At 45.3% G+C, this 26,236-nt stretch overlaps 1 long non-coding RNA gene across 1 annotated transcript in view; it reads left to right on the forward strand.

Annotated features, from left to right (window-relative positions):
- The window catches only part of LOC309528893, a 62,245-nt gene extending 36,255 nt beyond the window's left edge, over window positions 1–25,990 (forward strand). Inside the window, exons 2-3 of the long non-coding RNA XR_014217965.1 lie at window positions 16,697–16,737; window positions 25,882–25,990. This is a non-coding gene — a long non-coding RNA (uncharacterized lncRNA). The remainder of the gene's footprint in view (window positions 1–16,696; window positions 16,738–25,881) is intronic.
- Window positions 25,991–26,236: the final 246 nt, after the last annotated feature.

A 26,236-nucleotide genomic window follows, 5' to 3' on the forward strand; every position in this document is an offset into this window, starting at 1 on the left:
CAGCTTTGGTGTCAACTGTATGGATGGGCACAAGAGTCTAGTGTGTGAAGACTGCAGGACACAGCAAACACCTGAAGATAAAACTACAAAAATGAGTGCTTCTCTCTCTAAATAGGAAGTGAAGCACAGAGTTGACGGCTACCAGCTTTTCAGTTGGCAAGCGTGGCTGCACCTTTAATTGCAACTTGATATGCAGATATTAACATTAGATCAAGTTTATACTGTGACGATCAGGACAGGTCATTCTTATAGCAGCAAGATCTAGACACAGATGCAATATGAGAGAGTCTACGCTTCCAGCCCTACATATGTTTAAAAGGTAAAGGTAAATGTACCCCTGCCCGAACGGGCCAGTCGTGACCGACTCTGGGGTTGCGTGCTCATCTTGCTTAAGAGGCCGGGAGCCAGCACTGTCCGAAGACACTTCCGGGTCACGTGGCCAGCGTGACGAAGCTGCTCTGGCAAGCCAGCACCAGCGCAGTGCACGGAAACGCCTTTTACCTTCCCGCTATAAAGCGGTACCTATTTATCTACTTTAGGTAAAGGTAAAGGTACCCCTGCCCGAACGGGCCAGTCTTGACAGACTCTGGGGTTTGTGCGCCCATCTCACATCTATAGGCCGGGGGCCAGCGCTGTCCGGAGACACTTCCGGGTCACGTGGCCAGCGTGACAAACCTGCATCTGGCGAGCCAGCGCAGCACACGGAACGCCGTTTACCTTCCCGCTGGTAAGCGGTACCTATTTATCTACTTGCACCCGGGGGTGCTTTCGAACTGCTAGGTTGGCAGGTGCTGGGACCGAGCAGCGGGAGCGCACCCCGCCGCGGGGATTCGAACCGCCGACCTTTCGATCGGCAAGCCCTAGGCACTGAGGCTTTAACCCACAGCGCCACCCGTGTCCCTATTTATCTACTTTATCTACCTATTTATCTTTATCTACTTTATCTACCTAAAGTAGATAAAGATAAATAGGTAGATAAAGTAGATAAATAGGGACATTTATCTTTATCTACTTTATCTACCTAGGACGCGGGTGGCGCTGTGGGCTAAAGCCTCAATGCCTAGGGCTTGCCGATCGAAAGGTCGGCGGCTCGAATCCCCGCGGCGGGGTGCGCTCCCGCTGTTCGGTCCCAGCGCCTGCCCACCTAGCAGTTCGAAAGCACCTCCGGGTGCAAGTAGATAAATAGGTACCGCTTACCAGCGGGAAGGTAAACGGCGTTCCGTGTGCGGCTCTGGCTCGCCAGAGCAGCGATGTCACGCTGGCCACGTGACCCGGAAGTGTCCCCGGACAGCGCTGGCCCCCGGCCAATAAATGTGAGATGGGCGCACAAACCCCACAGTCTGTCAAGACTGGCCCGTTCGGGCAGGGGTACCTTTACCTTTACCTTACTTTATCTACCTATTTATCTACTTTATCTAGGACGTGGGTGGCGCTGTGGGTAAAACCTCAGCGCCTACTACTTGCCGATCGCATGGTCGGCGATTCGAATCCCCGCGGCTGGGTGCGCTCCCGTCGTTCGGTCCCAGCGCCTGCCAACCTAGCAGTTCGAAAGCACCCCCCGGGTGCAAGTAGATAAATAGGGACCGCTTACCAGCGGGAAGGTAAACGGCGTTCCGTGTGCTGCGCTGGCTCGCCAGATGCAGCTTGTCACGCTGGCCACGTGACCTGGAAGTGTCTGCGGACAGCGCTGGCTCCCGGCCTATAGAGTGAGATGAGCGCACAACCCTAGAATCTGGCAAGACTGGCCCGTACGGGCAGGGGTACCTTTACCTTTACCTATTTATCTACTTGCACTTAAGGGTGCTTTCGAACTGCTAGGTGGGCAGGAGCTGGGACCGAACGATGGGAGCTCACCCCGCCGCGGGGATTCGAACCGCCGACCATACGATCGGCAAGTCCTAGGCACTGAGGTTTTACCCACAGTGCCAAATTTCACTCACTTAAATGCATAATTATGGGTTGAACCCTGTTGGCATCTGATTGATTTCAGTCAGTATCCCCTAAGTAGGATCAGTGTTCCCCCCCCAAAAAATATATGTTTAGGGTACTCTCATTTTCCTACTCATATTGAAATACTGCCCCTCAATGAGGCCAAACTTAGATTCACAAAATGTTTAGGGGCATGCGTCCCCCTGCGTCCTCCCAGAAAAAAGCACTGAGTAGGACTATGTCTGGATCCAACCCTAAGTGTTCTTGGAATAGCTCATTTGGAGCTGGGATTCAATGTTTCCAACAATTTTACTAAAATATCACACTGGAGCTACGCTTCTTTATCTATTTATTGTTTATTGAATTTGTGTACCATTCTTCATCTGTAGATTTCAGGGTGGTTCACAGCATAAAAATGCATGATAAAAATACAATACAGTGGTGCCTCGCAAGACGAAAAGAATCCGTTCTGTGATTCTCTTCGTCTAGCGGTTTTTTTCGTCTTGCAAAGCAAGCCCATTGACGGATTAGCGGATTAGCGCTATTAGCGGCTTTTAGCGGCTTTTAGCGGCTTTTAGCGGCTTATCTGCTGATCGGATCAGCTGATAAGCGGCTTAGCGGCTTAGAAAAAGGGGGGGGGAGAAAAAAAACAGCAGGAACTTGCAAGACATTGTCGTCTTGCGAAGCAAGCCCATAGGAGATTCGTTTTACGAAGCACCTCCAAAATGGAAAACCCTTTCGTCTAGCGAGTTTTCCGTCTTGCGAGGCATTCGTCTTGCGGGGCACCACTGTAAATCACAAGAACAAAACAAACCAATAGCCCCCCTCTCAACCTTTGTTCTCCAAGGTGCTCCAGGTGTTGCCCCTGGTTCTCCCCCCACTTCATTTCACACTCACAATAGCCCTGTGTGGTGGGTTAGGCTGAGAGGCAGTGGCTGGCCCACGGTCACCCAGTGAGCTTCATGGCTGAGGGAGGATTTGAACCCTGGGCTCCCAGGTCCTAGTCCAACACTCTAACTAATACACCACATTTTGTCTAGGCTACCCCATCGAAAAGCTTGAGGCAGGAAACAATAATTTAAAACAAAGGCACCAATAACAGATCTGTACAAGAGGACTGTGCCTTTTCTTTGGAGGTAGGAAATCCAGAAGACATGAACTGGAAGGTCCAAACATATTTCTGAAATGTAGAAATGTTATCATCAAATCTCTGACAAGATCGGAAGTTCCATTGGCTGACATTCTGAGCTTTCCTTTATAATATAAAAATGGCAAATATATGAGTTTGACCAAACTGTGGGAGGCAGTGGAAGACAGAAGTGCCTGGCATGCTTTGGTCCATGGGGTCACGAAGAGTCGGACACGACTAAACGACTAAACAACAACACCACTCGGGTTAAGAACTTAATTCGTTCTGGAGGTCCGTTCTTAACCTGAAACTGTTCTTAACTTGAGGTACCACTTTAGCTAATGGGGCCTCCCGCTGATGCCGCTTGATTTCTGTTCTCATCCTGAAGCAAAGTTCTTAACCTGAGATAATATTTCTGGGTTAGCAGAGTCTGTAACCTGAAGTGTCTGTAACCTGAAGCGTCTCTAACCCGAGGTTCCACGGTAATTAGAATGTGTTGGCCTGTACCAGCCTGCCCATACTTGGAGATCAGCTTGTGAGTCTGCCTGTGAGAGCAATTCGACGGGGAGGCGAGGGAGAGGGCTTTCTCAGCAGCAAACTCATGTCAGCAAAACTCTGCTCCAGTTGAACTACGTAAGGCCTCATCACGACAGGCCTTTAAATGAACCCATCTGTTTACAACCACCTTCTTTTAAACGAGGGGTGCATGTGAGTTACAGTATATATATGTTGGTGTTGCGGTTTATAATTATTTATCTGATTTTATTATCTTTAGTGGGCTGAATGCTGTTCTTCCTGCCGGCTTTGGTATTTGTGATTTTAAAAAATATTATTGAGTTTATACTGTGAATTTATAGATTGGACACCACCTTCGTAGCGTTTGATCCTAAATGGCATTTCTACAAATATTTTAATGAATAAACACAGCATACCACAGAAGAAGGAGAGCCTTCAGCAGCATGTAAGTGATGGGGGGGGGGTCAGCTTAAATAGTGATTCTCCTTTCATGAACTGTGATGCTGTTATCTTCATTTGTGAAATGTTTTTTGGGTGTGTAATGCCCTGCTAGATAGAACCCCACATTCTGTTTCCAGCAGTGGCGTGGGAGATGCCTCTTGGAGCAAACAAATTACCAAGGGGATCATCAGCGATTGGCTGTTTTCTGACACAATGCAGACCTATAGTTTTTGCATTATTTAAAAAGCTATTGCTGTAGCTGCTGCTGCTGCTGTTAAAATTTTTATATCACCCTTCATCTGAAAACCACAAGGTGGTTTACAACGTAACAGAAAATACGTAACACAATAGGCAAAACAACAACAACAACAAAAACCAAGAGCACCCCCATAGTTTAAAAGGCCATAGCTTGTTTAATCAGCCCAAGGCCTGTGAGAATAGAAATGTTTTTGCTTGGTACCTAAAGATAATGAAGGTGCCAGGGGAGAGGATTCCACAAATGCTCCTTCTCGTGTTGCCTCTCGGGCACCTTGGGTGGAGTGCCCAGGGGCGGGGCAAACCACCCATAGGGGCCCTATGGGCGACGTGCGCTCGGTGCCGTCCTCTCCCGTGCCGTCCCTATGGGCGCCACACACTCTGTGCCATACCTATGGGCGGTGCACCCTGACCCTATATGGACCCTATAGAGGTGCCCATAGGGACGGGGCACATGGTACGGGTTGCGGCACCCATAGGGATGGGGCATGCAGTGGGACCTCAGCCGCCCTACAGCTGGGGGGGAGGCAGAGGGCAGACAGCGCGGAGCTTGTGGGCGCTGAGACGTGTGGCTCACACGCGTTGCAGGCCCTGCAGTGACGAGGGCCACCTGCCATTTTGTCTTCCCATGTCAGGGTGGCACCCGGGGTGGATCGCACACCCCTTTGTATGCCCCTGTATGGGGTCTGCTTGTGGTCCTGCACTGTTTAAGTCTTTATAGGTCAAAACCAACATTTTGAACTGGCACTGGAAACTGAGTGGCAGCCAGTGCAGTCGGCCAGGACTGGTAATATATGCTCAGATTGCCTTGAGCAACGTGCCTACAGAATTCTGCAGCAGCTGGAGTTTCCAAACTGACCACAGAGGCATCCCCATGTATAATGCATTGCATTTCTTTTCATCATGAGTTTAAGGCTGCGATCCTATACCCACTTACTGGAAGTCCCAGTGAACTCAGGGAGCATGGGCGTAGCCAGGACGTTTGTTGGGGGGGGCAGGACTTGGGGGGGGCAGAATTGACGTGGTTGGTCACTTAGTTAAGTATTTCTATTGTTTTACTTGATCGGGGGGGGGGGGACAGCTGCCCCCCCGCCCTCCTTGGCTATAACCATGTCAGGGAGACATCCTTTTGAGCAGATATGCATAGGATGGCACTGTAAGACAATGAGTGCCTCAGCTTGCTTAGTTTCTTCAGATGCACTTCTTTATTTAAGGAAAAAATGTGCAGCTGATAAAAGCCTAGTCAGCATGTACAAATGACAGGTAAGAAATCAGAAATTTGAACCAAATGTTGAAAAACCTTGCTTTAGCTTTTCTACCTTTATCGAAGCCTGATTCTTTGTGTACAAAGCAATTTTACTTGGGAGAAAGTTCCATTGAGCACGGTTGGCCTTGCTTCCAAGTAAATTTGCATAGAATTTGGCGGCATACAACCTCTTCCAAGATGGCATTTTATTTTTTCACTCTGAAAAGCAAAAGGTACTGATCTCAATCTCTGTGCGTGCAAGTGTCATACTATTAATCAAATAGCCCCATAAGCTTAAAGGGGAGGGGAGCTTCTTAAAAAGAAGAAGTTAAAACCAGGTCAAGTCAGTCTGGATGTTCAAAATGTCAGCAAATTGCATGCTTGAAAAGCTACAAAAAGATATTAGGTTTTTGAAATCTGAGAGGGAATCCATACAGACAGAAAATTTACAAACACTTTCCCTTTCTAAGCTCACCAAAAAAAGGAATCCTCTGGGTGCGACAGACGTGCTTTGAGAACAGAAGGATCAAACACCCAAAGAGCAAAAAGTATTCTTTATCAGTGACATTGAAGAACTAAATAGAGTGAAAGGTGGAGGAGCTAATTCATTACGACTGAATAAAAAAGCAATTTAAGGGCCACACGTGTAGACTACGTGTGCTCAGAAAGTGAAAAGCTAGCATGCTGAGCCATTGGAAGGAGTTGCTAGACATCTCTATGGGAGCAACACACCGGCCTCCCATAGAAGATCAGGGCCAAGTGCAGTCTGGTGCATAGACACAAAATACTGTGAAGCATTAAGAGCATGAACCTGGTACTCCAAGGTCAAACCTCTGCCACTGGGGCTGATGGCCACAGCAGGAAAATGCAAGCAGTTCCAGCTAGGACACTTGTGGAACAGCACAGAATCCTCCCGGCTTAGGATACACCATTTTATATAAAGCTCAGAGATCTGTGGTGATAAGTGTGGGCAACAATTCACCGAGTTGATACCCCCAGATTCTCCTCTGAAAAGCGAGGTTGTGCTTGACCACCACCAGTGATCATCAGGTCCCTGAAAATTGTACTCAGGTTGTGTTAATATATATGAATTAAAATGAATTAAAATATGAATTAAAATATGCAAACTAGAGTGGTTCTCCTTCATAACAATAGACACTGAACAATGTCCTTGTTCAGGGCAGTCTTTGTGCCTTTGTCCACACTGGGGAATACTGAATATCACGTTGGGCATTGCCATGGCAAACCAAACATTTATGCCACTTACCTGTCTCTTAAGGGTGACTGTTGCCTGGCCAGGGCAAGGATCGTGACAAATCTTAATCTCCTGACCTATTTCACATGTTCTTCCCAACACCTTTTTTACCCTTCTTACTTAAGAATATCCAGATGAAGCCTATCACTTTGAACACAGTTACAATTTCAGGTTTGAATTTCAGTGAGTGCTTTGTGGCAATAGCAGAGAAGGGTTGTTGCCAGTTGTCTGTTATTCTGTTGCTAATCCCAGCCTGGCCAGGTGTATGGCCTGCAGGTAAGGCGTGGGAAGCTGCTGAATACCAGATCTCTTTGTTGCGCATTATCTTGTTAGTTAAGCTGTCATAAAAGTTTTCAGTGTGAGTGTGTGTTCGTGTGTGCTCACATGAAAGGCAGAGTTTAATCGAGTTACACTTTTGCTTACTTTTCCACATAAGTCTTTTGCAAAAGAACCCTAGAGAAGGCCAGGTAACGTTGAGCAAAAGTTTTGTATGCAATTTATGTTAGTTAAATTTGTAGAGCAAATGAAGGCCTTAAGCTACCTGTAACCCATTTGAAAAGCAGTCATTAAAGCAGGTGGAATGACGGTTGGGTCTATTGTAGCCACTCTTAGACTCATTTTACCTTGGTTTGAGCTCTCCAACGTAGGATCACCGATCATTGTTTATTTTAAAGACAGATGGAAATGCCTTCTTTGAATGACTAATACACATGACAAGATCACAGCCAGATATCTACTGAACATCTGCATGGCCTCCCGAGAGGTCCTGGGTTGTGGCCACGTCCCTGTCTTGTATATTTAAAGCAGGATTATTTTATCCTTGTAGGCACTGGAATGACTCACTGGAGATATTATGCGGTATGTTCTGGGATAAAAACAAACTAAATCTATGAACCCATTTTTGGGATTGTATCATTGAAATGAATGGATCTTATGTCTGAAGGCTTCACCCAGAGCAAAAAAGCTGGCTAGCACCCCTGTAGCTATGGCTCTGCCTGGCGGTTACTAGGTAACCTAGGTTACTAGGCAACCGTCTCTCTACCCTCACTCACAGGGTTCTTGTGGAGAAAATGGAGGGAGGGTGGCATAGGAAGCTGTCCTATACAGAGTGAGGCCACTGGTCCAACTTTGTTGTTGTTTAGTCGTTTAGTCGTGTCCGACTCCTCATGACCCCCTGGGCCAGAGCACGCCAGGCCCTCCTGCCTTCCACTGCCTCCCGCAGTTTGGTCAAACTCATGTTTGTTGCTTCGAGAACACTGTCCCACCATCTCGTCCTCTGTCGTCCCCTTCTCCTTGTGCCCTCCATCTTTCCCAACATCAGGGTCTTTTCCAGGGAGTCTTCTCTTCTCATGAGGTGGCCAAAGTACTGGAGCCTCAGCTTCAGGATCTGTCCTTCCAGTGAGCACTCAGGGCTGATTTCCTTAAGAATGGAGAGGTTTGATCTTCTTGCAGTCCATGGGACTCTCAAGAGTCTCCTCCAGCACCATAATTCAAAAATTGGTCCATCATTATTAATACTGACTAGCAGTGGTTCTCCACTATTTCAGGTTGACTTTCCCAACCCTACTTAGTCACACAAGGGACCTTTTGCATGCGATGCATGGCCTCTACCACTAACTACAACCTTTCCCATATATGCCATGCCATTTTGAGAACCTTGAAGAAAAAGTGGTAAAGGTAAAGGCGACTGTGGGGTAAAGGTGACTATGGGGTGCATTGCTTATCTTGCTTTCAGGCTGAGGGAGCCGGCGTTTGTCTGCAGACAGATTTTCCAGCTCATGTGGCCAGCATGACTAAACTACTTTTGGCACTATGAGACACCGTGATGAGTGCCAGAGTGCAGAGAAATGCTGTTTACCTTCCCATTGCAGCGGTACCTATTTATCTACTTGCACTGGTGTGCTTTCTAACTGCTAGGTTGGCAGAAGCTGGGACAGAGCAATGGGATGCGAACAGCTGACTTTCTGATTGGCAAGCCCAAGAGGCTCAGTGGTTTAGACCACAGCGCCACCTGCCAGTGGCGTAGCGTGGGGGTGCAAGGGGGGCCGGCCGCACCGGGCGCAACATCTGGGGGGGGGCGCTCGCTGCCTCCGGAGTCGCCGAAGAGCCTCGGGCGCAGGCTCTTCTTGTGGAACCGACGAGCTGTGCGCGCGCCCGGGCTGTAGGCGTCCGGCAGGCAGCGGCTCTCAGCGGCTCTCAGCGGCTCTCAGCGCTCGTCGCAGTCCCCGAGCGTCAGGGCCGCGGAGGACGCTCCAGGCAGCCCTTCCTCACAGCCCCGCTTCCGCTGCTGCTGCAGCTGCTGGGCCATGTTGCATTTTCCTCGCCTCTCTGCCCCCCTCCTCCTCCGGGCAAGCGGCGTCGTTTGGGCGGCAGCGCCAGCGGCAACTCGCCTCAGATCGGCAGGTTAGGTGTTAGGGGGGGGCGCAAATTACTTGCCTTGCCCCGGGTGCTGACAACTCACGCTACGCCACTGCCACCTGCGTCTTTATTCACACCTAGGTGACATCTAAATAGCCAGCGCCCACCTTCTTAGAGGGCTGAGTATTTTTGCATTATGCCACCCGAGGGGGAAAGCCTTGATCTATTGCAGCACTGCACAATTCAACAAATGAAGCAGCTAACTTTTATGAGTTAGCCAGAGCACTATGTTATTTAGGAGATGTAGGGCTAGTTTTTGCAGAACACTAGGCCAAGACAGTCAGTGTATGGGAAACAGGCTGTTTTCATAAGCAGAGATATACCAGCCGAGGAATTTCTACTCTGTCACAAATGTTCTGCAAAATGCAGCATTCTCCCACTTTTGTATCAGGAGATTGCCATATATTTTACAGAAAGTAACAATATGATAAGAGGTGCCTCAATGCTCATGAATAGCATCTCTGAGGAACCTGCTAGCACAAGAGCAGCGCTACTGGTGTGGAACTGTTTGCAATTTCTCTAGCTTGAATGGGTAGCGGCTATGCAATCTGCTGTATGAGTCACGAGAGCTTTGATTGAGGGATGAGCACACCTGGGAACTTGGGAACATCTGGTAGAAGGGCTCACTTTTTTAAAAAGCCATCCAATGACTTGGGAGCAGCATCTGTGTAGAGTGCAACACATGGCTAGTTTGGAGTAGGAAAGTAGGCAGAATTTGATCAGATCTAGGAATTTGATCAGATCTAGGTGAAGGTGGGCTGTAAAAGCAGGAATACAGAACTAAGTTATAAAAAGAAGAGCAATGGGCTGAATGAGTAGCATTGAAAGGTATGGTATCTGAGGTGACAAGCAAGTTCAGTTTGTGGCTGCTCCCTCCTATCATTCACACAGTACTACAGTTCCCAGAGTTCCCTGGGAAAGATCTGATCACAGACCCTCTGAGTGTCCCTGTTTTCCAGGGATGTCCCTGACTTAGAGAAGCTGTCCTGTTTCTGATTTGATCCCGGAATATCCCACTTTTCCTTAGGATGTCTCTATTTTCATTGGAGAAATGACGGAGGGTATGGAGTTATCCAACCCCTGAGCCGTCTGAAGGCAATCCTGTATAGGGAAGGGTTTTTAAATGTTTCTTAGTTTTCGGTTTTATGAATTATGTGGAAATTGTCTTCCATTTGGTTGTGTATTTTCTGATGTGTTTTATTTATTGTTTATGACTTTTGTTATGTTGGTAATTATGTAAATCTTGTGATGCTGTATGCTGCCTTGAGCATTGTGTGGGGTAAAAAGGTAAAGGTAAAGGGACCCCTGACCATTAGGTCCAGTCGTGACTGACTCTGGGGTTGCGGCGCTCATCTCGCTTTATTGGCCAAGGGAGCCGGCGTACATCTTTCAGGTCATGTGGCCAGCATGACTAAGCCGCTTCTGGCGAACCAGAGCAGTGCACGATACGATACAATATCTTTATTGTCATTGTCCCTTGTGGAACAATGAAATTGAAAAACTACATAAAACTACATAGAACTACCACAAAACTACATAAAACTCCATAAAAACTACATAAAACATTCAAAAACCCCTAAAAACTCTAAAACCCCATTTTAAAATACACTATATTACAGAGAGTAGTATACGAAGGTAAACACCGTTTACCTTCCTGCTGGAGTGGTACCTATTTATCTACTTGCACTTTGACGTGCTTTCAAACTGCTAGGTTGGCAGGAGCAGGGACCGAGCAATGGGAGCTCACCCCGTCACGGGGATTCGAACCGCCGACCTTCTGATTGGTAAGTCCTAGCCTCTGTGGTTTAACCCACAGTGCCACCCATGTATAAATAGTATAATTATCATTATGGAATGGGACGGCCCTATTTTCATTGGAGAAATGTTGAAAGGCATATGATCATTAATAAATGCCTTTAATGGACAGTCAGGCAGTTTGAACTCTCACATGGTGAACTCAATGATACTTGAGAAAAATTCTTTTATATTGAAAAAGTCACTACTCACAAACCTCTTATGTTTCCATCCTGTCACAACTCACATTTAAATATTGCCCTTGTTAATCTGAAACAGTGTGAAACGTGGAACTACTTAAACTGCCCTAGACCCAAAACCGGCCTCTGCCTTCCAGCAACGAGATATGAAAGGAGGTAGGGAGAGGCTGTTGGCAGGCTGCCTTGCTAACGTTGGATAGTGTTGTGGCATCACCAGGAAGGGAGAATAATCTGACCAGGGCACAGAAGGGGTGAAGCCTGGGAGTGGCGAATGAGCTACTTCTCTTGGGTAGCTGCTTTCCGCCCCCCCTTCCCCTCAACTTTTTAAAGGCTAGCTGCCTTGGCAACCCTGAACCAGGCTTTGCTAGAGTTCTGCCTTCTGGACTTCGTCCTAAACTAGTTCCATTCGTGATACGAATTATGCCTGATCATTACCTCTGCAGCAGGCATGCAATGGAAATGTGGTGGTCAGGGTGCCATCTTGAATAAAATATTCTGCAGGTAAGCCCCACCCTGCATAATCAATCGCATGACACAGTGAACACACACCATTTGAATGGGAATGCCCATCAACTTTGTGGAGCCTGGCCCCCTCAAATATTTTATTTTGGGGGCTGAAGCCCCATGGCTCCTAGCAGTTGGCTCCTATGGTGGTGATGGTACTGCAGATGTGTTGCGGGTGTGTCACATGTTTGGATGCTCAGCTGCATTAAAACTCCTATGTGCACTGGGGTGTTGTTGTTTTTTTGGGGGGGAATATTAAATATAGGAAGCGTTTTAAAATAAGTTACCTCTACCTACAGATGGACATTATAGCTCACTTTATGTCTTGTTCTACTGCCTCATTCTACTGTTTGTGTTGTCCAGGCTTGCAGCAAACCAATCACATTTTACTGCTTTGTTGTTGCACACCCAGTCTCTGAACCCACTGCCCCTTGACTGGGTAGGAAGAATAGTCACAGCACAGCTTAGTTGGCTCAAATAAGGCCACAACTTTATTGACTACAGATGTAAGAGGTGTGGCATAGGCATTGGGCATAACCATTGATTTCCAACCCACCTGCTGGCAGTGAAGCAGGGTCAACCTGGCAGCAGGGAAGTCCCATGATGACCCTTGCAGGGCTTGCCACAGCCTGGGCATATGGACAGAAGCCACGCCTCCCGGACCCCTTTAACAGGAGGGGTAGGCAGAGACTACAACCTCAGCTCCACCCAAGACTAAGATTTACCCAATGCCTAAACCACCAAAGTTGTGACGATGCTATGAGTTAGGCAAAATTACCAGGCTGGAGCCCATTGGTGTGGTGGACACGAAATCTGGTGACCAACATGGTCATAGCAAGACATAACATATACAAGACATAACATAACAAAAAGGAGGGGGTGATCTGACAAAGAACTGAGTGCAGGGGGGCAGGAGCAAGGCTATGTGCTCCATCAGGACCACCCCTAAGGGGAGTGCTGCCTTTTCAACATTGGTTGAAAAATCAGTTACCTCAAGGTTCTGCTAGTTTTCTCCCATGTTGTGCAAGGTCTTACCCTGGCTTCAACCCTGGTCAATTGGCAAATTGGCCTTCCCAAATCCAGGGCATCAGCTTTAAACTTCCTAAGGTAAAGGGGTAAAGGGGATGCCTGACCGTTAGGTCCAGTTGCAGAAGACTCTGGGGTTGCGGAGCTCATCTTGCTTTACTGGCCATTTTCCCCCAGACAGCTTCCAGGTCATGTGGCCAGCATGACTAAGCCGCTTCTGGTGAACCAGAGCAATGCACGGAAATGCCATTTACCTTCCCACCAGAGTGGTACCTATTTATCTACTTGCACTTTGACGTGCTTTCGAACTGCTAGGTTGGCAGGAGCAGGGACCGAGCAACGGGAGCTCACCCTGTCACGGGGATTCGAACCGCCGACCTTCTGATCGGCAAGCCCAAGAGGCTCAGTGGTTTAGACCACAGCGCCACTTGCGTCCCACTTCCTAAACTGACATCCTAATCAGCAGGTCCAGACCCAAACTTTGTGCTTAGAACACTGGACATGTGGGTGCAGAAGTATTTCAGTCTTTATAGTCTCAAGGCTTTCGCTGTTATATACATCCCATTTGATCAGCTCTTTGAAGACAAGTATATCCATGCGCGTGCGCACAAAACCCATACTCGTCCTTCCTGCTTGCCACTGGGAAGAATTCATGCCTGACCTCAGATTTGATAGTCAGTACATATGAGCAAGAATCGCTACGGCTAGAGATCTAAACTGACAGTGAAAAGACTGACAAACACATTTAAAACGCACCGCTCTTCTGAAATGTGTCTGTGGGAAAATGGCACTTTCTTAACTCAGCAGACCAGCTGCCTGCATACGTTTGATCATATCTGCTTATTTTAGTGAAAAGACCGTCCAAAAAAAGTTGGGTTTCATTACTGTCAACCCTGCTACACCAGCTTCCTTTTTTTGGCACACAAATCCACTTATTTGTTTGTCAGTAAAGCAAAACGACTGCACCTTGTCCCTATTGCAGTAGGTGCTGCACTGAACAAAGGAGTGACACGGGGCTTAATCTGAGTCTTTGCAGTCGGCATTAGATATTAAAGGCAGGGTGAAAGGAAAGGGCAAGAACTGAGAATGGTGAATGGCAGAGGATCTGATGTAAGTGCCAGCGAAGCTCTGGCAGCATCTTTTAAAAAAAAGAAAAGGGAGTGGGCTTTGCTGTGGGATTTGGAAGGAGAGAGTAAAGGAACTTGATGCACAGAGATGAGGAAGTTGCTGGTGAATATAACAACAACAACAACAACAACAACAACAACAACAACAACAATTTATTTATACCCTGCCCATCTGGCTGGGCTTCCCCAGCCACTCTGGGCGGCTTCCCAAAAAATATTAAAATACTGTAATACATCAAACACTAAAAGCTTCCCTAAACAGGGCTGCCTTCAGATGTCTTCTAAAAGTCTGGTAGTTGTTGTTCTCTTTGACATCTGGTGGGAGAGCGTTCCACAGGGAGGGCGACACTACCAAGAATGCTCTCTGCCTGGTTCCCTGTAACTTGGCTTTTCACAGTGAGCAAACCACCAGAAGGCCCTCGGCGCTGGACCTCGGTGTCTGGGTAGAACAATGGGGGTGGAGACGCTCCTTCAGATATACTGGACCGAGGCCATTTAGGGCTTTAAAGGTCAGCACCAACACTTTGAATTGTGCTCGGAAACGTACTAGGAGCCAATGTAGGTATTTCAAGACCGGTGTTATATGGTCTCTCCCAGTCACCAGTCTGGCTGCCGCGTTCTGGATTAGTTGTAGTTTCCGGGTCACCTTCAAAGGTAGCCCCACGTAGAGCGCATTGCAGTAGTCTAAGCAGGAGATAACCAGAGCATGCACCACTCTGGCGAGACAGTCCGCAGGCAGATAGGGTCTCACCCTACATACCAGATGGAGCTGATAAACAGCTGCCCTGGACACAGATTTGACCTGCGCCTCCATGGACAGCTGTGAGTCCAAAATGACTCCCAGGCTGCGCACCTGGTCCTTCAGGGGCACAGTTACCCCTTTCAGGACCAGGGAATCCTCCACACCTGCCCACCTCCTGGGCCCCCAAAACAGTACTTTTGTCTTGTCAGGATTCAACCTCAATCTGTTAGCTGCCATTCATTCTCCAACCGCCTCCAGACACTGATTTAACATTATTTTAACTCACAAGTACAGATTTGAGGTTTTTTAAAAGTGTCTGTGGAGACAGAAGTGGTGGCTTGGTAAATATAATGGAAATTTGACTCTTGGAAAAGGAGAGTTGTACATGGTTGTGTCTACATTTGAGTATTGCACACTTTTCAGTGGTCATAGGAAGGTGTGAACTGGCTCTATTGGTAAGTATTGTGTCCGAAGTGAAGAGAAGAACAAAGTGGCACATGGACACATGATTAAAAATCCACAAGTCTGAGCAAAGACCTGGCAGTCCTTACTGTAGCAGAACCATGCAGGCTTTGACGGCTGTGGGAGTTGCTCAGTTCCTCAGCAAAATCTCCCCGAAGGTCAACCTACTGGAGATGTTTTATGCACAGTGTGTCTTCCTAAACACAATGCTCAGACCCATTATGTTGAGAATGGAGAAAGTGTTCACTGGCATATGAAGTTGGAACATCACATTTGAATGTGTTCCGTAATAAAAGAGGGCACCTGGTTAAATAGTGGAAGCCCAATTTAAGTGGCAAATCCTAAATTGAATATATAGCAATTACTGACAGTTAATACCAGCCCTACTAATAAAACTGTAATTAGATCTCATGTGGAGCTATAAAATGAATGTGTTGATTGAACCAACTGCTTACTGGATGTCTGATGGACAACTTGTGCTGATTGCTCAGTTGAAGAGGCCATATAATTTCACACTGTACTGAAATTCTTGGCCTTGGATGGCACAAGTATCAGTGCAAACAAATAATTCAACAGAATACAAAAGTGGAGAGAAAAGGTGTTGAAGCTGGCCAGTGTAGGAGCTGGTACAGATGAGCGGATTTCTGCAGTTCCATTCTGTAATTGTTCTACGATTGTGATATGCTTTTGGTTCCATTATACAGTGGTACCTTAGGTTACATATGCTTCAGGTTACAGACTCCATTAACCCAGAAATAGTACCTTGGGTTAAGAACTTTGCTTCAGGATGAGAACAGAAATTGTGCTCCGGCGGCGCGGTAGTAGCAGGAGGCCCCATTAGCTAAAGTGGTGTTTCAGGTTAAGAACAGTTTCAGGTTAAGAATGGACCTCTGGAAGGAATTAAGTACTTAACCCGAGGTACCACTGTACTTCAATTCCAGTAGCACTTCAAGATTTCAGAATGTGATCAAATAGATTTTAAACGTACAATGAAAATTGAGGGGATTGGTATGTAGATAAAAAGAAATGTCTAAAAATCCTGCAAGTCCCCCACCTTTAAGTGCAGTTTCACTATTATGCTAAATGCTTTTAATTTTATTCTATTAAAATTCTATTATGCTAAATGCTTTTAAACAAAAATGAGGTGATTTTTGTAAGAGAATTCATTTTTAAATTTACTTTTGGTGTGTTTTACTCTAGAGACACAAAAATGAGTAAAAATCCTACTCACCCACCTCTGTGTGAGATGAATACCAAGGATGCAAATTGGAATGACTTACTTGTAAACCTTAGAATGAAAAAATGATAAAATTCTACTCCTTGGTCACAAACAACCCCAAAATGGTTAAAACTGAAAATACTGTCTCAAGTTTAAAGGAGGCAGCTTTTGAAGGCTTTAAAATGAATATGTTGAGTTTGTTCTAGAGTTCATTTTGTTTGTTCCCCTCTCATTGATATGAAACTGCACATCTGCCAGAATATAAGTGTATTTTATTGGCGTAAAAAGGATTCAGAGGTTGTAGTAAAAAAATTATCCACAATTCTATGTCTCATTATCAGAGGAAAGTGTAGTAGATGTAGCCAAATTTTCAAATAAAAACTTACTCTGAGTTAGTATGTAGTTCATGTTTTCAAATCCTTTTCTTTCTCAGGAGGCACCACATATCGAGTAACTGTTCTGTTCTTTGCTCAGGTATGGCTGGTACAATATTATATATAAAATATATTTTCACTTATGTAAATGAATGTCGCTCTGGACTTCAAAGGAGGAATGCAGCCTAAGCAAGGAAGCCATTTAAATTACTCTTGCTTCTGACATTCTCATGATATTTCCTTCTTGAAACATTTTAATTCTCTCACACCGAGCCAAATTAAATCTCAGGATATTTTTACTCTTTTGCACAAAACCTTCTTCTGCAATCTCACCAAACTCAGTGATATCAACTTGCATACCAAGGCCAGGTAAGCATGTTGATTTATACCCAATGCCTTAGCAGAAAATGCTTCTGCTCCCCACAACCCCTGCAATCCTCAGTACCATGTTTCATTCTGTTCTGGAGGATCCCACAACGGGGTGCGGGGGACAGGGGACATGCTGCCAGTAGGAGAAACCTGTGAAAATTAAGCGCCCTGGCCACTACATGAATGCAGCAACATCATTTGGTGCAGCCCACTGTGCATAAATGCAGCAGGAACACAACTTCAAGATTTCGAGGCCCAGAATGCAGCATGACTTCAGGTGAAAAGCAGAAGCACAAAAATGACGATTTATGCAGTTTTAACCCTACAAACCTTTGAGGCAGGTGACTCACAAGCTAAAATACATGCAACTTTCTGGACTGCATTTTCTATTAAGAAATCTCTGAACTATAGCAGCACCACATGCAGAACTAGCTGGGTTCCAATGGTGTCACTGGATTTTCGGCAAGTAAGCACGTAAGTAAATATATCTAAAACATATATCCTGCAGCATAGCCAATAAGGCACTTGTAACAGCTTAATTTTTTAAAAAGTTACAACCGTAGAATAAAAATTACTTACAACCTACCTAAAATAAAACACAGAATCATAAATCGGACTCCCATAAATGCTCTTTCTTCCAGTGATATAGTCATTCTTCACCTTCAGCTGCAGTTTCTACAACCTGCCATAGCTGCTACTCAAATAATATGCCCTATTACAGAATGTATATTCTTGCTAGCCTGCATTTTAGATTTGCTTTAACATTCTTAAGAAACTAGGTGTTATTTTAACCTTTAAAAAAACACCTAAATGAGGTGTTGGGCACCGTGTAGCAGCAGGGTTGATCGATGAACAGTAGAGAATCAAAAGGCTGATCTCATAAGCCCTCCAGTGTTGGAGAGGCTAAGAGAAACCTGTTGAGATTCCTTTTCCCAATCCAGCTCCACCTGGCAATAAAAATGTCCATGAATCAAAATGTAATACACATTTCTTTGATGGAGATCCCTGTAGAAGTCCTGCAGAACAGCTCCACTCTCTGCTCTCTCTCTCTCTTTCTCGTGTGTGTAGAAAGAATGAAATATGAAATAAAGCACCATGATAATTCTCAAAACAATTGCAGCTAAAATTTTGTGTCTTGATTGCTAAAACATTTCGCTGTGATTCAGTTGTGTTTCTGGTGAAGTAAACTGTTGAGCAAGCACCTTTTTTAAAAGAAAAGAAAAGCACTATTTGTACTAAAAACGATTGTAAACAAAGGTATTCTGAGCCTCCTGAATGCTCAGAAAGCATGTTTAATGTCTCCCTCCTTAAGTGTAACAAAGGCTTCACCCCTTGCAGAGATAGCTCTCCTTGGCCAACAGTGAACTTCACCAGCACAGCAGAGGCACTTTGGGGAACAAAGTGGCCTATCTCTCAGTGTATCTGAAGAAGTGTGCATGCACACAAAAGCTCATACCAAGAACTAACTTAGTTGGTCTTTAAGGTGCTACTGGAAGGAATTTTTTTATTTTGACTATGGCAGACCAACACGGCTACCTATCTGTATCTCTCAGTGGTTGAGCATCAACTTTGTATGCAGGCGGACTCAGATTCTATCTTGGGCATCTCCAGGTGTGTGCCCTGTCCGAAACCCCAGAGAGCTGATTCCAGACAGTGTATGCCACAAGTTGCCAACATGGCACCTGTGGGCACACACCTGCCATAGAAACCTTACCTTGTGCCTTCAGAGTCCCTTCCCACTGTGGTCATCAGGTTTGAGTAGGCTGTGTATTGTGTTGCATCTGCAGTAGTGCTGCTAAGTCCCTTCTGCTTGCACAATGGAACTTTCTCCCTTTCCTGACCCTGGTGTCCCTCTTCAGGAATGGGGGGGTGGTGAGGACTCTGCGGCAGAAGGAGAGGGAAATGCAGGGTCGGACCCAGGAGTGCGCTGAGGTGAGCCAATGGAGCCAATGCCTGCCCCCACCCACCCCGGCCTGAGGATGTGGCTCTGCCATCTCCTAACATGGATATCACAGCAGGAGGTTACTGGAGAAGGTTGGGGGCCACTAAGAGGTGCCACGAACAACTAGGCTGCACCTGCTGCTGTTGCTACTTCAGAAGAGCTCAGTTCCAGCTTGTTCCTTGTTGGAGCAATGTCAGAGCTCTGTGTTCCCCAGAGCACAGCCTGAGCCCTGCCAAACCCTGCTTACCTTCTACCGGAACCTTGTTCCACCTTGTCTTGTCTTATATGACAGGGGGCCTTGCTGCACTACACCCCTTCTCCTCCCCACTAAATCATTTGGGGCAAGTTAGGAGAGGGTGTAGTGGGCAGGGGAGGAGAGGTGGGAAAGTCCCATTGTGTAAGCATCAAAACTTTGTGCATCAGCACAAAGGATGAGGGCATTGGAATGAGGGCATTGGAAACACACACCCTGCTCTTCCTTTGCTGCTGCTCTCAGTGTATCCCCTTTGCTGCCTTTAACAGGGATAAGTCACGCTGTGCATTCTGCAGCCGCCGACTCTGGCCTTTCAAATTTTAGTGGTGCCCTGTGCGACACCAAAATTTGGTGCCCCTGACTCACACCCTCCATTGAGCATCATTGTCATGATGCCCCCCACAGCACCCTCTCAGCCAGAGTCGTCTTTCCCATACGGCTTAGTGGTGCGTTGCGCCAGGGCGCCAGCCTGTCAGGGTTGCCCCAGTGAGTGGGGGAGCTGCGCAGCTTTGCCGGCAGCCTCCCCTTTCCCTGCATGCCCATCAGCTGTGCCCCGTCAACCATATGTGCAGCTTCCTTCCTAAGCCTCCGCGGGACGAGAGCGATCCCTGCAGAGGCTTAGGATGGAAGCTGTGCCCCGCCAACTATATGGCTGGTGGGCGCACAGCTTCCCTCCCAAGCCTCTGGGGGGATTCCTCTCCCACAGCAGCATGGGGGAGAGTTGCACCCCCCCATGGCTGGCAGTGCGCAGCTTCTCCCCCCATCTGTGGTAATTTGGGGGCGCTGAGTAGATATTTGCACCCCGGCGCTGCATCTGCTAAAGACGGCCCTGCTCTCAGCTCAGCACCCAGTGCAGGCAAACTGGTCTCACTCCTTTAAATCCACCTCTGCATTCTGGAGCCATGTGAAAGAAACATATAGTTTCTCCACAAAATGAAGGATACTGATTGGCCCAGGGTCAGAGACGTGTGTGCCTAGCTGGCATGTTCATTGGTACTGGAGAACACATAGTGCGACTGCCTCATGTGATGGGGTTCGAGCAACCCCCCCTAGCGTATTGCTCTGTTGCGGCTCCAAAATGGTTGCATTTATTTTCACAGCATTTTGATTTGATTCTATATGGCATATAGTCGGATTAGCTAGATGTGATTTTTTAATGTTGATATTAAGTATATTATGGCAATGTTTCTTATATTTTATTACACACACACACACATGCCCAAACTAGGGGGTGTATGTGGGAGCCAACTAACAAGGGAAATTGGGGTGATTCAGAGGTCTCTCATCGCTCCAAGTCAAAGTGTGTTAATAACCCCTTAAGTGGGATCAGCCGCCTTGCATTGCTCTGTTGTTTCTAAACTTAAATTTCCGTATATGTTTCTCTGATTTCATAAGCTTTACAATAAGACTGTCCAAAAAGTTGCTCATGGAGCATAGAAGAGCTCTGGATAGCTTTATGTTAAAGCACAACAGCCGAAGATATTTATAAGTTATGGGGAAATGGATATAGCTATTTCTTAGATACCCCATTATACTGAATGAGGAAAACAGAGTTTCATTTTATACAGAGTGGCATATAGGGGACTTCCGGATTAGCGCCTCTGGCAATGGTGGATTTCCTCTGATCGGGAGGAATCCGCTCTGTGGAAATCAGGGTCTGGACCGCCACGGCGAGGCGGAGACCCACCAAAAACCACAGGCGGGAGGGGACGTGGGATTCGGCTGGCACCTTTTTCGCCTCCCCTACTCGCAGGGAAACCCGGTTTCAGGGATCCGGAGCGACGTGGGGTGAGTGGTGCGGTGCTTCGAATCGACTGCTTCTTTCACGGAGTGAAGCCGCATTGCTGTTGCCGGAGAGCACTGACTTTTTCCTGTGGAGAATTGGACTCTAAACAACTACCCATGAGTTGAACGGAAAATTGGATCTCTAAACTTCTTAATTTGGCATCGAAACGGGAAGGCTTCAAACAGGAAGTCCGCCTTCCTCTTTTGTAAATAGATTGAAGCAAAGACGTTGCAAGCTAAAGCCTGGAAAGTCTTTTGTAAAGGATTAAATCTCCATCGGTTAAAATTACTACCCCCCCCCTGGAAGCAGGAGAAGAGGGGGGAAATTCTAGATCGTTTAAGCCTGCAGGAGAGAGAGTGAAGAAAGATAAATCACCACCGTTTCGAACCTGGGAACGGGCTGCCAGTAAGATTGACGTTTTGGGAAAGTTCATTGACTGTGAATAAAACGTATGTTGACAGATAGTTAAATAAGAGAAATATATTGCTTCCACTGTTTCCTTTTGCACTTAAAAAGGAGCAAAAAAAGTAACTGAAAATCGAAACTAACTGTCGCTGGATCTGCGTTTAAAAGGATGGATACAAATAGAAATTGTTTCCCCTAGAGGGAGCTTTTGAAACTGTTGCAGGAGTGGAGCTGGGGAATTTTCCAGCTGCAGAGATTAAAGAGCGTGAGAATCAGAGTCTGACCTTGGATAAGAATGTTGACAGAAGAAGCCTTAGTGATTGCATTTTGCTAGACAAGTGCTTTATTGGAACAGCTTCATGAGAAGATGTATGTGATGATTATTAAAATTGACAATTTGGGGAAAAAATGACTGAGTTGGGACAAAAAGGGAATACCTATACAGAAATTACTCAGGAATTGACCCAGGAATCTGTTTTGACATGGCAAGCTGTGGAGAAGACAAAGGAGAAAGTTGTTGTTGAACCTCAAGTAATTCAAGTGGAGAGAGCCCCGGCCTCCCAGAGGCAATTTGATGAGCATAAGCTGTTGCCCTTTATGATCGAATCTAGAGAAAGCCAGATTTGGAGGGATGGAGCCCTGCTTGGATTGGAGAAGGAAAGTTGGATAGATCCTCCTATGCAGGGATGCTCTGGCCTTTGGGATCTGGATTTGGGTCAGGGGGAGAGTGGCGCTCTGAAATATCTTTTGGACTTTAGTTCTGACTATGGAGAATGGGCTGACCTGTCGAGAAGGAATAAAGACATTGTTAGGCTGGAATTTCCCCGAGATCTACTCCTCAGTGCCAAAGGAAGGAAATTAAGAACAAGATCAGCAGAAGATAAAGTAAAGTGCATATATAAATATGAAGAAGATCTGCAGAAGGGACATGGAAGAGAGTTAAGAGCCTCGGACAGAAGGTCACCAGGTTGATGGACTATATGGTATTGATAGAAAGGACTGACAGGACTGACAGAATCCGAGATCAGGGAGAAGAGGAAGATTGAAAAAAAGTTTTAAAAAAACTTATTTAGAGAAATGTTGCAAAATTAATGAATGATAGAAAAATGTTGGAATGAAATTATATAGCTTTAGTAGAAATGTTATAAGGAGTTAAGTATAAATAAGTTTTAGGGTTTTAATGGTAAGATAAGGTTAAAATAAATTAAGATAATTAAATGATAGAAAACAGTGAAAGATGGAAAGGATTTGCTGAAATAATTAATAACTAGAATACAAAAAGGGAGGTGTGAGGAGGTCGATGAAACAAGTTAATGAAAGATAAAGATATGGAAATAATGGATGTGTTTTTAACTGTTTTTGCTTTTGTTTTTGTTTTGATGTATTGTGTTTTTTGCTTTTTTATATGCATTGTAATGTATTGATTTGTACTGTTTATTTTTTCTCTCTTTTTTTACTTTTTTCTTTAATTCTTAAACTTTTAAATAAATATTATTTTTTAAAAAACCAACAGAGTGGCGTAGAATCCAAAGCACAGATCAAAGGACAGAGAACACAGAGCGACTCAGAAACAGATTAGATTTAAAAAAAAAAATGCACAGCTACAGATGCAAGGTCCATGCACATCCCCAGTGTGCATGCACACAGACATTTGTACCTAAATGAACAATTGGCCAGGGCTCTAGTATAGTTGAAGTCCTTACACTGATGACTGAAATGAGAGAGGTTGTGCTGGTGAAATGCAACAGAGGCATTCTGAATAAGTTGGTAGCTCATGTATATCACTGCTGAGAAAGATGCACTAGCAGCCAAGACATGGCAAGTGTGTGAGCAAGCAAAGTGACATCTTCATTGTTAGGAAGCTGTGCAGTGTTCTCTGGCATGAAGTGACTGAGCCGATATGAATCATCATCATAGATAGATAGATAGATAGATAGATAGATAGATAGATAGATAGATAATGGTGACTGCAGTCATCTGTCAAGGTTCCATGAAGTAAATGTCACAGGTGAATAGCAGCTTATGCCTATGTTATTCTGACAATGAAAGCATGGCTCTGTATTTTGGCAGCACATCAAGTTCGTTGAAAACAAGGGGTTTAATTCCTCCTTGGTTTGGGCATGCTGCCCAAGCATCAGTGGATCTCAAACCTTTGTCTCTGGGTCACACTTTCAGAATAAAAATTTGCTCGCGCCACACCAAATCTCTTATGGCTAAGAAATACATTGGAAAACAAAAGGGAACAACTCCTAGCAGTGCTTGATTTGTAACACAGAACATGACTACTTTATAATATGATCATGCATAGGAGCCAGCTAAAATATTTGCGGGGGTCGGAGCCCCACAAAGATGATGGGCATTCCTATTTAAATGGTGTGTGCGCACTGTGTCGTGTGATTTATTATGCAGGGCGGGGCTTACCTGGGTCCCCACAATATTTTGTTCAAGTTGGCACCCCTGTGATCATGGGACATCGAGAAAGTATAAAACAATGTAACTACATAAGAATCATTCCCAAAATGTAATTATTAACAAGCCTTTCATAACACGTACAAACTCAATGAGTGGTGTGAGCTTCCTTTTGCCAGATAATCTCATTTATGTTAGGTCGAATTTGAGACAAACAATAATAATCTCATCTCCTCAGCCCAAAGAAGCCTTTCTCTTTTCTGATCTTTCATATTTGTCATACTTGAAAATCGCAGTTCACAACAATATGTCATGGAGAACTGTAGAAGAATAGCCAGCGCTATTTTCCAGCACTCTGTTCGAATGGCGATTCCGGATCACAACTAAGATTGTCCTCAGTATCAGTTGATGCTCTTACTCTCATTTTGAAAAGATATCTATCCATATTCTGCAAATAAATAAATAAATATTTTGGTACTATACTATAGTATTCTATACTATATTGCCCTGAAATGTTTAAGTGTTTCATTGATTGTCCTTGAATGTTCCCACCACACTTGCCATCCTCTCCTGCCACACACTGTGGCTCACCACACCCTTTGAGAACCACTGCTATACATCCTAATGGCTGCTTCTCATTAAAACTCAACTCTAAGTGATGTACACTGTGAGAAAGGTCCTAGTTTTCGCAAGATTCCAGCCAGGGCCAGCTCTAGGATGAGGCAGTGAGGCAGCTGCCTTAGGCAAGTGATATTGAAAGGCGGGGAGGGGACAGAGCTGTGAGTGCCATGTGGCCCGGCCTGCCCTCAAGCACAGTGGAAGATACTTTCCTTTCACCTGTAGTGGAGAAAGATTCAACTGCAAATCCAACTAACCTCTGTATGTGCCTTTGGAGAGGGCACCATATTGCCCTTCACCTCAGCATACTTGTCCTGATTTCAGCAAACTTACAGGGTTTCCTTTCTACATGGGTGGTGGTCTTTAGAACGAGGGCGACTGGGAATGACCCTTGTGCGCATCAAGCAGGGATGGGAAAGCTGTGGTTCTCCAGATGCTGCTGGACTACAACTCCCATCATCCATGACCATCCGCCATGCTGGCAGGATCTTCTCGAAGCTGTAGTCCAGCAACATCTGGAGGGCCAGAAGGATCACCATTGCTGACCTAGAGTGTTATCTGACTCACAAAACAGGCAGTTCCTGTGTCCTCAGAGTTCCAGGCCACTACACATTGAAACCACTTGCTCTGTAGATGTTCCTTTGTCCTCACACATATCTGAGGACCTGGCTTGTGTCTGTGGAGAGAGATGGATAGGCTACATGGATAAATTATAGATATTTGCATCAGCCGCAGCCATTGCAATGTATTTACAAAACATAAAAGCAACTGAAACACACACAATTGTCAAATTAAAAATTATACAAATTAAAACACAGAAAGCACCACAACTGTCTTTATTTTAATGGCATCTGCAATGAAACACACACACACACACACACACACACACACACACACACACACACACATATACAGGGCACATTCTTTTCTACAATCCCATTACCTTTTTGAGAAAAGTGTCCTTATTAAATTGTTGAAAAAAGAAAAGAAAAATCAGAACTGAACTCTGGAACAAAGTATCTGAAACAGTAAAATGTCCTTAAAGGCCAATTAGAAATTGCAATACTGGGAGTTTTACTACATGTAACTCCACTGTAATTATCAATCAATGGATTCAGTTGAAAAAACCCCTCAAATTCACAGCTGGGGAAAAAGATACTAATTATTTCCTGTTAATTAAGACTGTGCTGGGACTCAGGCTTACCATCCTTCAAGTAAAGGATTGACACATCAATGCTAATATAATGCTCAAGGTCCTTTTCAAAGGCTTTATTTCTAATGTTAATAAATTGGTGTCACATTATTTTAAGTGTCTTAAGCAATCATGCCATTATCTGTCATTTAAACACGGCATGTCTGTATAAACACAGAGGGTGATATAATAACATCGCCAGGGACAAAAATTGGGATGATTCAATTTGCTTCCGAAAACATGAAATTTGAATCATTTGTCTTTTGACAGGTTTGTTGGAAGACCACATCAAAGGTAAAGACTGTTCATAAAGTATTAGTTTGTTCACTTGACTTCAATATAATTTTTTTCAGTGATGTCTAGTGAACAATGTAGAGCTCTGAGTTGATGTTTTATTCAACAATAACATCTTTTTAGTGCCTTGTACAAGTTGTACTTTTATTTATGTCAAGGCCATTTTATACGGCCAACAGTGGCTTAATCTTACAAATGGGTAATTGGCAACAGGTTTTTTTAATGGATTTGGGTAAATCTGGATTAAACAGGCTGTCTCTTAATGCCAACACCATCATGTGGACGCTGCCCAAAACTGCATGAACGGCAGAAGAAAAGACTCCCTGGAAAA

Source organism: Podarcis vaucheri, assembly GCF_965113315.1.
Source record: "Podarcis vaucheri genome assembly, chromosome: 3".
Classification (NCBI taxonomy): domain Eukaryota; kingdom Metazoa; phylum Chordata; class Lepidosauria; order Squamata; family Lacertidae; genus Podarcis; species Podarcis vaucheri.